The following is a 12,307-nucleotide window of genomic DNA, read 5'->3' on the forward strand; positions in this document are numbered from 1 at the left end:
TCGACCTGTTTTTATGAAGCACTTCGAAAAACTGGTCTGCAGTGGTAAGACTCTGGTGGTGAGAAAGATGGAAGAATGCTGTGTGGATTTTATGGAGGAAAGCTACAACCAAAGTAATCAGGGAGACCGAGTAGTTGGTATATCATCTGAAATAAGGAAAGCAGATGAACTAACTTGATGGTGGAAATCATGTTCAGGGGTGTGCTAGGAAGACTTGCATGACCAGTTGGGCACAAAGGAGGGAGAGTGGTTGGCATAGAAACAGAGAAATAGACTGATTCAGACCAATCACTGCATACCAACGTCCTCTGGCTCCAACATGGTGACGTCCACATAGAAAAAAAAATGGTGACTGAGTTGACTCCATTTGGTTGGAGCTGGAGGTAAGCCATTTTTTATGGGTGACGTCACACTCATTGAGCCTAGTTCTCTCGTACTGTCAATAGGTGTGACAGAGGAGTTCAAATTCGAGGTGGGAGTGCACCAAGGATCAGCTTTGAGCTTTTGAGTTCTTGTTTGTTGTGGTGATGGACAGGCTGACTGGTGAGATTAACAGGAATCTTTGTGGGCCGTGATGTTTGCAGATGACATTGTGATCTGCAGTGAGCAGGTGGAGGAACATCTGCAGAGGTGGACGTTTGCATTTGAAAGGAGAGACATGAAGTTCAGCTGCAGCAAAATAGACAATCTGGGTGTGAACAAGACAGACTTTCAGGTTTGGGTGTGATGTGTGACAAAAGATGACAGATTATGTGCGACAGAAGATGTTAAGGTCCAGAGTTTAGGCAGTCCTCAGTAATTATTGTGAACAATCTTGTATTAAAACTTGTAGTGTGGAGGTTTGACGCCTGAACTACAGATGTGTTTGCATCCGTTTCCCCACTGCTCATCTCGGCAGGCTGTTTATTGAGCACACAAATCATGCAGCAGGTTGGAGGTTTTATAATTGCTTACAAACAAGTCTGTCAAACTGAAAAACCTCCCTTGGGCTGTGAACAAAAACACAGCTACTACCAGAAAAAAGACAAGAGTGAGGAAATAGTTCATGCTCTGTGGAAAAAAACTGGGTAGATCTTCACTCTGCAGCTGCAGACAGCACCCAAAATGAATTGTGATAATCTTTTCAGGTATCTTTTGCAGCCCATGGATTTAAGACAGGCTGAACACACAGGAAATGGACTAGGATGAGATATAACCCAAATGTGTGGAATATTAGGAAAACAATAAATATAAATAATTTAAAAAAAAAACAGGACACTTAGGCAATGGGCGAGGAGCATGCACCCAACACAGTGTTGCATGCTGGGACAAAATTGTCATCTGATCTGTCACTGATTGTTTTTTGTCCAAAACAACTTTCAGTTTCAGTTTCAGTTTAGTTTATTTCAAACACAAAACAAATGAGAAAGTCAGCACACAGTGGTTTAAAAGACATAAAATAATACAGCGTGCTTGGGTTGAAGAGAAAATCTTGTCTGCTCCCACCCCTTTTTACAAAACCTTATGATGTGCGTATTCAATACGCATATTGCTATTTACAGATAGTTACAAAACATTCACAATACAATTCTGCATGGCAACTGTGCTAAAGTGACATTTTTTTTAACTAATCGTTTCTGGCCTTATACATTTCTAATAGTGACTTCTTGTAGGATTTTTTGAATATTTGTAAACTTTTGCTTTTTTTTAAATCTTCATCCAATCCATTCCATAAATCCACACCACAATTAGATAGACACATTTTCTTTTTTGTTGTTCGAATGCACTGCTTTTTGAAATTCAGTTTTTTTCTTAGATTGTAACTCCCGTCTCTGTCTTTGAACAGTTGCTGTAAGTTTATTGGAAGTAATTTGTGTCTGGCTTTGTACATGACGAGAGCTGTTTTCAGTTTCACTAGAGCCCATATTTTCAATAAACCCGACTTTAAAAACAGAGCATTTATATGTGTCCCATAATCCACTCCATGGACAATTCGAACAGCTTTTTTTTGTAAGATATATAAACACTGTAGGTTTGTTTAATAAGTATTTCCCCAAACTTGTGCACTGTACTGTAAATATGGTAGTATTATGGATGAATATATAAGTATATTAGTAAACGTGCCTTGTGAGTGAGAGTATGGCGCGTTTTTCCCAACACTGCTATGCTTTTGGCAAGTTTAGCTCTGACCTGCTTCATTTGTGGCCTCCAGTTTATTTTGTCGTCCAGAATTACTCCAAGGAACTTGATTTCAGTCACTCTTTCCAGAACATGATTATCAATGGCAACTTTTATTTCTAAATCTGCAGGAATGTGGCGATTTCCAAAAATCATGAATTTAGTTTTGTTAACACTGAGGGACAGTTTATTTTTGTCAAACCATTGTTTTAGTTTCCCTAATTCTGTATTTACTGTTTTTACTATTGTACAGACTATACTTGTGTCGTCTGCATATAGAAAGTATTTGAGTGTATTTGATACCAAGCGCATGTCATTGATGTTGAGGATGAACAGTATGGGACCTTATATTGACCCTTGTGGAACTCCACAGTTTAAATTTAGCAGGGATGATTTACAGTCATCCAGTTGGACAACCTGTTATTAATGTAACTGTTTAACCATTCTAATACTGGTCCTCGTATTCCATACTTTTCCAGTTTGTTTACTAAAATGTTATGGTCAATGTGTCAAAAGCCTTTTTCAGATCGACGAACACTCCTACTGCGAACTCTTTATTGTTAGTGCCATTTATAATTTCTTTGGTTAGTTGCGTAATGGCCATGGACGTTGATCTGTTTTTTCTGAAACCATATTGATAGTCGGATATTAGTTTGTGTTTTTGTATAAAACTTTCAAGTTTTATGAGGAATACTTTTCTAGTATTTTTGAGAATTGGCAGAGTAAAGACACTGGTCTGTAGTTTCTTAGTTGGTGTTTGTCCCCTGATTTGTGTAGTGGAATTACTTTGGCTATTTTCATTTTTTGTGGAAATGTTCCTGTTTGAAAGGATAAGTTGCAAATATAGGTTAGTGGGTCAACAATGGAATCGATTACCTTTTACTTTCGAAGCTGTTGGAGAGGTGCAAAGATTGGGAAGGTTACCAGCCAAATCCCAGACCCGGGATTATTTGAGCACATGGGAAATAACCACGTGAAAAAAAGGATCCAGTCTTTGGGTGGTGCTATGCTCTGTAAACGGTGCATGCCATTTCTGACTGCCTCTTCTCATGTCCTCACTTGTCTCTCACCAGTGGACGGTGTCCTGTGACTCAGTCCGATCGCACAGCATTGGTCACCAGGGGTTGATCATCATGAAGCTGAGTGACTATGGAGGCACACTGCAGAAGAGCAGAATGATGACTGTGTGTCCAGAGACTTTCCTTCTATGGACGGCAGCAATAAAGCTAATTAGTTTTAATCTGTTTATTTCTTTATATCTCGTTATGTAACAACTACAACCAAATGCACAGAACAAAGCAAGTCTGGGGATTTACGTTATGAATGTCTTCTACAGCCTCTATTTCATTTGAATGTGCACCAGCTGCTTCGTAATGGTGAAAGTGACTGATTTTAAAGCTTTCCCTCTTCTTTTAACATAAAATATTAATAAGTTGTCTGCAGTAAGAAGCTGTCCAAGGCAGCTGAACCAAAGCCAGAGATTCAAGTGTGCCAAATTTCTTCTTTAAAATAAAATACAACTGCATCTTACATGACATTTAAATGTTTATCAACCAAATGTAAGAGTCAAGCTCTTTCTGTTGCTCTATTTTCTTGTAAATGAATGCACCTTTTTTCACTTTAAAAGCATAAATGACCAAATCTTTTACACAAACGGCACAGATGGGAGTGTCCGGTTCAGTGGTCTTTAGCGTTCAGGCTCATTTCACTAAATTTTTGTGTGGCAAAGAGCCACATCATTCTAAGATCAAGTGAGATCTATCAATTGCCCGTTTCCTCATAGGAAAAAAGGAAAAACATAAAAGGTAATGGGGCCTGAGAAAACACTAACACACTGCATCACCATGACATGTGGGAAGTAGCCAGACACTGGTGGAGTATCCAAAAATTGTAAAAGAAGAGTAACTTTCAAAAAGAATACTACTCAAGTACCGGGTACGAGGTAAAGAAGAAAGCCACTCTAGTATAGTATAGAGATTGAGCAGATTAAATACAATTTGGACTTTAGTTTGGTTTGTTGTCAGATCTGTTTTATTGGTTCTGCTTCACATCAGGTTTAAGTTTCTATTCACAGCTGTTCTAGTTTCAGTAAATGACCCTCACTAAATTTAAATATCTGGTTTTCAGTTCATGCTTGTCATGTCATCGGATTTGTCACATTTTCCTCCCCTTGGGTCACACTTTGTTGTTGTTTAAGTTTATTTATCAAATGAATTCCTGCCATAAGGTCTCCTACCTTTTGTGTCCTACCTCACCCCCTTCCTGAATTTTTTGACAGAACTTAATGACCGTGCAAAATTGTTAATGAACTGATGGGGATCTTCCCTTTTAATGCCAACGGGGCTTTCACAAATAAAGTCAAACCCCAGTTTTCTTTTCTTTTTTGAGTTAATTATTTAAATTTCTCATGATTTTCAAGGCGAGGCGAACCCAGATGCTGGAACCCAGAATGAAGACAGGCAAGTGGCAGGGAAGAAATAATTTTTTTTTCCGTGGATGGTTGTGGCGTTGGCTTGGCGAGGTCTGGACTAGACAGTGGCTTGTGGCGTGGCTGGAGGTGTTAACACAGTTTACGTAGGCCGAGAGGTCTTCGGGTTTTCCCAGGCGGCTTGGAAGAAGGTCCACACTGACGTCACTCGTGAAGTGGTTTTCCTGAGGCAGGAGAATAAGGTTAGAGCAGGAACGAGAGCATGCTAAGATAACCCATAGCAAGGCAAGACTGGGCTTAGTCACCATAAGGGGCAACGAACTGGCGTTGAATACTGGAGCTGGGTCTCCTTTTGAGCAGCAGAGGGTGATGAGCTGAGTGACGACAGCTGGTGGCATTCAGAAGCAGAGCAGAGCTGGAGGGGGAGGAGTCTGACAGAGGCACCATGACATAATTAATGTAATTACAATATTATTCTTTTACTAGTATATATTATAAATGATTCAAAAAATGTTTTAAAAAAATATTAACCAGTCAGTGATGAACAATAAATAAAAAAAATGTATCTAAATAAGTTGACATTGGTACAAGTGATTGCAGTACATTTAATAAAGGAAACAGAACACTGCACATACAAATATGTGAGTTATGGGACCAAGTACTAAATCTACTGATCACAACCGACATGAGTACTTTATCTCCTTTTATCAATACTGATGCTGAAGCAGAGATGGATCCTAAAGCTGTAATAATAGTTTAAATTGTATAAATTGTATTTAGTAATCCCTCTGTTTAGTAATTTGGGGGGTATTGAGATCAAGGGGTTGGGGACATTGTGTGTGTTTTAATAGTTTTCTTTTTTTATAGTTTTTATGTAAAAGGTTATTATTATTTTTTTTTTCACTCTGAGCTAGAAATGCATGAAATGTGTTTTAAAAAATGGTTTGATTTGGTTTAAATATTTGTAGAATTATTCAACAATAGAAAACGTGCCTTTTTTGTGCGTGTTTAGGCTTTTTTTTAACTGTGGTTTTGTCACTTTACTAAATCACAAAACATCAACTTTTGTTGCTTTTTCACTACATTACATGCGACAGACTCAAATTAAAAAGTAAAATTGTTATCAGTGCTGTCAGGTGAACTCTCCAGGTGAGACCTGTATCCAGCAAAAAAAGGTAATTTGATCACAAATCACAGTTGTTGAAAGGGCGAACCGAACCCAACAAAGCAGAGAAAACACATTCATGCATGTTCCCTGAGTGGCACTAGAGACGCTTTGACTGTGTGAGATGAGACACAGAGGGTTATTTAAAAAGGTGAGGTCAGCTGAAAGGGGAAGCTGAGTTATGGGGTTAATAAGGGGAGGAACATTGATGTGTCTCAGTGACAAACCGATAGTTTGGATAAACCGCCCCAACAAAAAAGAAAAAAACAAACAAACCCAGGGACTATTTTTCTCTATACTTTCCCCTGAAAACAAATCCTGTCTTTTTTCTTTCTTTTTTTTACTTGTAAATTATTCCGTAAATATTAAAAGTCTGAGAAATGGTAAACATCAAATGTGTTCAGATATAGCAGTAATGTGTGCTTTGACTGTTTTCACAAATTCTTCAACAAAAAGAATCAAGCAAACACAACATTTAGCTTTAATAGTTGACGTGTATTTTAAATGGACTATATTCTGCATGGACCACAACGATATAGTTAAGAATACTTTTAGTTCTCTATAGTTCATTGTTTGCTGTTTGCTCTGACCCTTCTCCAACCGCCCTCATCCCTGGTCCGGTTCAATTTGATTTCTTTCAGGAGCATCAGAGAGCTGTCCCCTTTTCTTATAGGGTTAACTGTTTGTAGTTATTTTGTTCTCATTTTGTCCAAGAACTGTGTGTTGAATATTTTTATTTTTCTGATTTAGGTTTGTTTTAGTTCTGCTGTAGTTTTGATAACTGCTTACATAAAGTTTGGGTTACTAACCCTTCTGCTAGCGTATGGGGTCCAGATGACCCCACCCTTACATTGACGTGTTCAAAGGTTCAGCGCACAGTCTTGTAGGGTCCAGATGACCCAACTCCCAACTACCTCAGAGCCCCTCACACCCCAAACGTAACGTTACTGGTGCAGCAAAAATATTGGAGCTATCCATGTCCGCTCAGACGAGGAAAACAAAGACGTACATGGATCTATTTGTCTACAATGCATCAGAATTGAGCGTAGCGAGGAGCCTGAGGGTTGCTATAGTAACGTCACACTTACAAGCTTTATCCAGCAGATCTTTTCATCTGCACCTGATTGACAACAATTTGAATACCCAGATATTCAATTTTAGTCTCAGATTTCTTTATATCTGTCCTCCATAATGAAAGAAATGCCACAAGAAGATGTTAAAAACTCCAAGAACACAATTTTCATTGGAGGGGGTCTTCAGTGTGATTATTCCCCAAGTCTATAAAAGTCAAAATTTTTAGAGATTTGTGCTCTAAAGTGCATCTTTGCATGTTGCTTTTTTGCAGCCCCCCTTTTTTTTGGTTTTGGTTGAAGTTTCTGACAAGCTCTTTTGCATCCGGATCCTCCACAAACCACAAAGCATGATTTTTTTTCCAGAAAAACTTTTAAAAGATTCAGATCTTCCATATGAGACCCACTATATTGCCAAAGTGCATGATATTCTGAACCTGTGACCATGAAACAGAACAGAACATCTGAAACTACTGGCATTAAAAAACAAGTTATGAAAGTTGTACTTTAGATGATTTTGCCAAACCTCCACATTGTTGTTACATCACCCAAAACAGACAAATAAATAACTCTATAAGTACAGCAAGTACATAAACTTCAGCATCACAATAAACAAAAAAAACTAAATAACTTGATAGTTTTTAGTAACACTTTGCACAATTTCTCCACTATACAAATTCAGTTGAATAGTTCCTAAATAATGTAATGATATCCTCTGGAAAAAAAAAAGGAAAGTTATTTTATCATTTGTGTGCACAGGTGAAGAATGGACCCATTGAGTTGTAGATATCTAAATCTCCAGGGATTAAAATGCCATTTAAAAGTAAAATGTTGACCCAAAAGGACATCTTTTGACATTTTCCCTGTTTCTGCTTTTGTTTTGTTCTTATCGCGAAATGGTTGTTGTGGAGCCTGTTGCGTTTATTTGCACATTAAGTGTAATGAAGCTGCAACAGTTCGATAATCAGGCTAGATTGTGGCTTCAAATCAAATTACACACAAAGAGAGACAACAATCAAGAGTCGTCTAACATGAGAAAACCACAACACACTCAAGAGACGAGACAGCTGCTGCTTCAGCTAACCAATCAGTCCTAAAGGCTGCAGAGAAAACCACCAAACTGCAGGACATCTTCACATCTTCCCACATTGCAGCTGAGCGCATCCCAAGCCTCTGCAGAGCCGCCGCCAGCGTGAAGCTATGTCACTACCGGGAGAGCCATCAGTTGCCTGGCAAACTCAATCTTTGCCGAGGAATATATGGTGGCTCACGTTGCCAAGAGGGACTGATGCTAATATTGTAGCAAGATGTGTTGTTAGTATGAGATCTGATGAGAGGAAGGCAGAAAAGTGGAGCTGTTAAAGCAGATTTATAAAGCTTTTGGGTTTTTCTTATAGGGAAATACTGCCACACATTTGATTTTGAACAACTTGGGCAAAATTCATATGCAGTAGGTTTAAGCGTAAAGTCAAAGTTTAAAGGATTTTGATCTAAAGTGTTATTGTTTAAAATAATGAATTCATATTTTTCTTTTATTGTAGTCAATTAAGTGCTGGTTGCATTGTATTTAGAGTTTGTCCATAGGGCGGATGTGGAATTCAGGAATTCCGAGGAATTAAGGAATTAAGGTCTTTTTAAAAGCAAAGAGTATAAACAAACTAGACAAAAAAAAGGACAGCGATATGACAAAAACGTCCTGAATCACAATTGACTGTATAGGAGAATGACTCAGGACAGAAGAAAAATTTCAAAATAAAACAGGAATTTACAAATGGATATTACATTTCATGGAGAAACGTAAAATGTTTTGCTGAAACTAAACAGAACCTAAAAAACTATGGACAAACTGCTTTTTCTTTTTCTTCTTCTTCTTCTTCCGCCTGTCACTCCGGTTGGGACATAGTCCGCAAACAAAAGCTCTCCAGGCAGAGCGGTCTTGGGCGAGTTGGTCCAGCTGTCCCCCACGTTTTCCCCATGCTATTGGCCCCTGCTTCCAGATCTCGGCGCCACGTACTCCTAGGTCTCCCTCCTTTTTTTTTCCCCTTGGGGATTCCATCTCACCGCCTGCCTTGTAGTGCTAGCTGCAGGTTTTCCCAGGGTGTGGCCAATCCATCGCCATCGTCTTTTGGAGACGTCTTCTCCTACTGGTTGCTGCTCCGTCCTGCTCCCATAACTCTTGGTTGCTGATGATGTTGGGCCAGCGCACCTCCAGGATTCTTCTGAGATGAAGGTCTGGAGTTTCTTCATCAGCTTAGTGGTAGTCCGTAGAGTAGTATGGGTTAAAGATCCTTATCTTGAGCTTGAGAGTCAGATCTGTTGCTCCCCGTATGTTCTTCAGCTGATGGAATGCAGCTCTTGCCTCAGCGGTGCGTACTTTGACGTCCGGGTCAGTTCCTCCCGGCTTGTCGACGGTGCTAGCAAGATAGGTGAAGTTTTCTGCCTCTTGACAAACTGCAGCTTTGTTAAAAATAGGAAATGACTAAAGGTCACATGATAGTAGCTTGTTTAATGAATTCATCTGTGATGAATCCAGATAATATATAACTTAAATGATCATTTTATAAATGTACTATCTTGAGAAGTAAATACAAATTATTTGTTACGTTGTGAGGAACACCCTCGGATGCTGAGGGAAAAGGATGCTTTTGTCATCAGAAGTTCAAATTTAAACAACTATTTCAAGTCATGGAGGCTAAATAAGCATAAGGCAAATTGTTTGTTTGCAAAATAACAACAAAGAAGATCATTTATTGGTCTTTGCTTGTATTATTACAAATTTCCTAGTACCAGCAATTTTATTGTTGACTGGGAACCAGCCTTAGTGGGGAGTAAACTGCCATGCAGTTAGGTTCTTGTAAGGGTTGAAGAAAACACGCAAGTGCAGAGTTCAACAAACTTACCAATGAGGGGATTTTAGGTGTTTTCTTATGATTCATGTTAGTTATCTGAAACTTTGTGCCAAAAAAAACTGTTGCTAAATTTTCCTTTGTGTTTTTAGGTAGAGCTTTTTTCTAAATGTGTCTCGTGTTCATAATCAGGTTTAAGGTAACTAATCTTTACACACAGATGCTTTATTTTTGTTTATTGTCTTTAGTAGACTGTAATAAGTTGATCTGAGTCAGATTCTCTGTCTTGTGACCCTTTTTGAACTGTTGGTTTTAGCCCATTCTAGCTCAGTTTTTACCAATGCCCTTTATTTAACTATTATTATTATTATTGTTGTTGTTATTATTATTATTATTGTTATTGTCTGCCTTTGGACTTTCCCATTTAATGCAGCCAGTACAATCTGGATAATTTATGGGTGGGTACTTTAACTTCAACATACAGATATAAACTTAACCCTAATAAATAATATTTGTAACAAAACCTATGGAGAAATATGTAAATAGTAAAATAACTCTGTGTCTCTCTGTAATCTGAGTGAAAATCTGAATGCACCACCAATAGTTATCAAAACACTGCACTGTTTACACTCTTAAACTTAATATTACAGATTTAATAAAAAGATAAAAAAAAAAACTTTTTCTAAGCAGGAAAAACACCTAAAATCATATTGGAAAAAAAGATTCAATTTACTATAAACGGATCTGGTTAATGGGATACTTTAGTTTTACTGTTCTTGACAATATTTAAGTGTATTTCAAAGATGATTCTCGGTCATTTCACTCTGTTAGCCATAAGGTACATAATGTTTAAACGTTCTTTCTGCTCCTCATTTGAGACTCTTGATGACCACAGGTAAACATTGACACAGACACGTCTTTTTATGATATTTTGGACAGGCACCACATGACAAGCACCATAATTGTTCTCCAAAATGGACTAAAAGCATAGTAATGTGAGCAGGTCATGCTTCAGTAAAGCTTGGGAATAAAGACTGAGTATTCGCAGAGGCAGACTGAATACCTGGAATCCTAAATCACAGCAAGAATCTGGTGCATCTTCATGGAATACTGACAGAACTGTTTGTGTAGGCAAAGCTAAAGTGAAAGATTAGAAGAGTGGTAGTCAAATCTTAACTTGTCCTATACTTGTGAAGTACCTATTCTCTACAGCCTGCCTGTAACTCTATTTAATGAGTAACAAATGAATAAATACTGTCAACATGTGTTATTTGAGTTTAAAATGGTCACAAAAGCAACAAAAGCTTGTTTCAACCAAAGAAACACAGCGATCAGATGGAAAGTAAGCAGAAAGAAATGGAAGCATGAAGAGGTATGTTAAGCTTTTTACATTCATAAAGTCTATCTATTTTGAAAAGATACAAGTTTTTGCATCATTCATTTGCTCAATGTGTTGTGCTGCTGTCAAGAACCTTTGAATCTTGAATATTTGAAGGACCAGAGTTAGAAAAGGGTTGTTGTTTTTTTAAATCAAAACAACATCAAACAACAATGAAGCAAACCAACAGTTGTGTTTTGGTGAATGAGAATGGTTTTGTTCCTCTGCATTTGAGTACTCCACTGCGTCCTCCCTGACAGAATGACCTGACCACTCTGTACCCAACAGGAGACTCTTTGCAGCTCTTATTCCACTCGCTGCAGTCTGCATCGTGCCGGTCCAGGTCCAGCTCAGCCTGCAGACCCCTGCTTTTTTCTGCTTGACTGTTCTGGGGAAACACTCCTGCTCTGCTTGCCTTATAGCTGAGGGAATGGCGAGCGATGCTCTTCTTCTGTTTCTCTGTTCCTATAGAGCAAGGGTGCCCAAATCCAGGCCTCAAGGGCCGGCCTCCTGCTGGTTTTCAAGAAATCTCGCCTTATCTGCTGCTGATTATCGGGTTCAGGTGTGTTTAGCCAAAAAGAAGCTTCATTGGCAGATTGGTTGGAAACCATGTAGGACACCGGCTCTCAAGGCCTGGATTTATAAAATACCTCTGCTATAGAGAGACTCTTCTTCTTCGAATAGTGTCCGGCAGGCTGTACACTAGGATGTGTAATGCCCCCCCCCCCCCCCCCCACAGGTGTTCCTTAGAATTTAATCAAATCTTATGATATAGACCAGTTTGACGGAGGAAATGAATGACGATTCGTCGAACTCGTACATCAGAAACACATACAGACTGAAATGAAAAGGTAGAAATATTCCAATCACTGAGCCGTTCACAGAAATAAATAAATAATATATATGTATATATATAAAACCATAACAATATTTTATTTTTGTGCTCTAAAGTGTTAAATCTTTTTCAGCAACACACGTATGGGAAGAAAAATATATGTGTGTAAATAGTTATCACATACATACAGTGAAAAAAGATTCAAAATAAAAAGAATACCAGCATTTTCTTTAGAGATTATTAAGTCTCATATGATCATCTTTAATTCATGCATCAATTATCCAACAATGTGAATTCCATCTGAGTCACTGATAAAGAGTTTTTCAATGAAAAATTCAACCTCTGCCTTCATTTACCCTAAATCCCCGAACTCAACAGGTGTCGACGTTGGATTAACATCTGACAGTAGCTCTGCCATCTATCCAGCT

The 12,307-nt window shown here is 38.3% G+C and overlaps 1 long non-coding RNA gene across 1 annotated transcript; it reads right to left on the minus strand.

Annotated features, from left to right (window-relative positions):
• Positions 1-4,170: 4,170 nt before the first annotated feature.
• On the minus strand, positions 4,171-11,746 carry LOC105356741. The gene is made up of 2 exons (XR_910837.3): positions 4,891-11,746; positions 4,171-4,809 (listed from the first exon to the last, which is right to left on the minus strand). It is a non-coding gene; the product is annotated as an uncharacterized LOC105356741 (long non-coding RNA).
• Positions 11,747-12,307: the final 561 nt, after the last annotated feature.

This window comes from Oryzias latipes, chromosome 21 (assembly GCF_002234675.1).
Source record: "Oryzias latipes chromosome 21, ASM223467v1".
NCBI lineage: Eukaryota > Metazoa > Chordata > Actinopteri > Beloniformes > Adrianichthyidae > Oryzias > Oryzias latipes.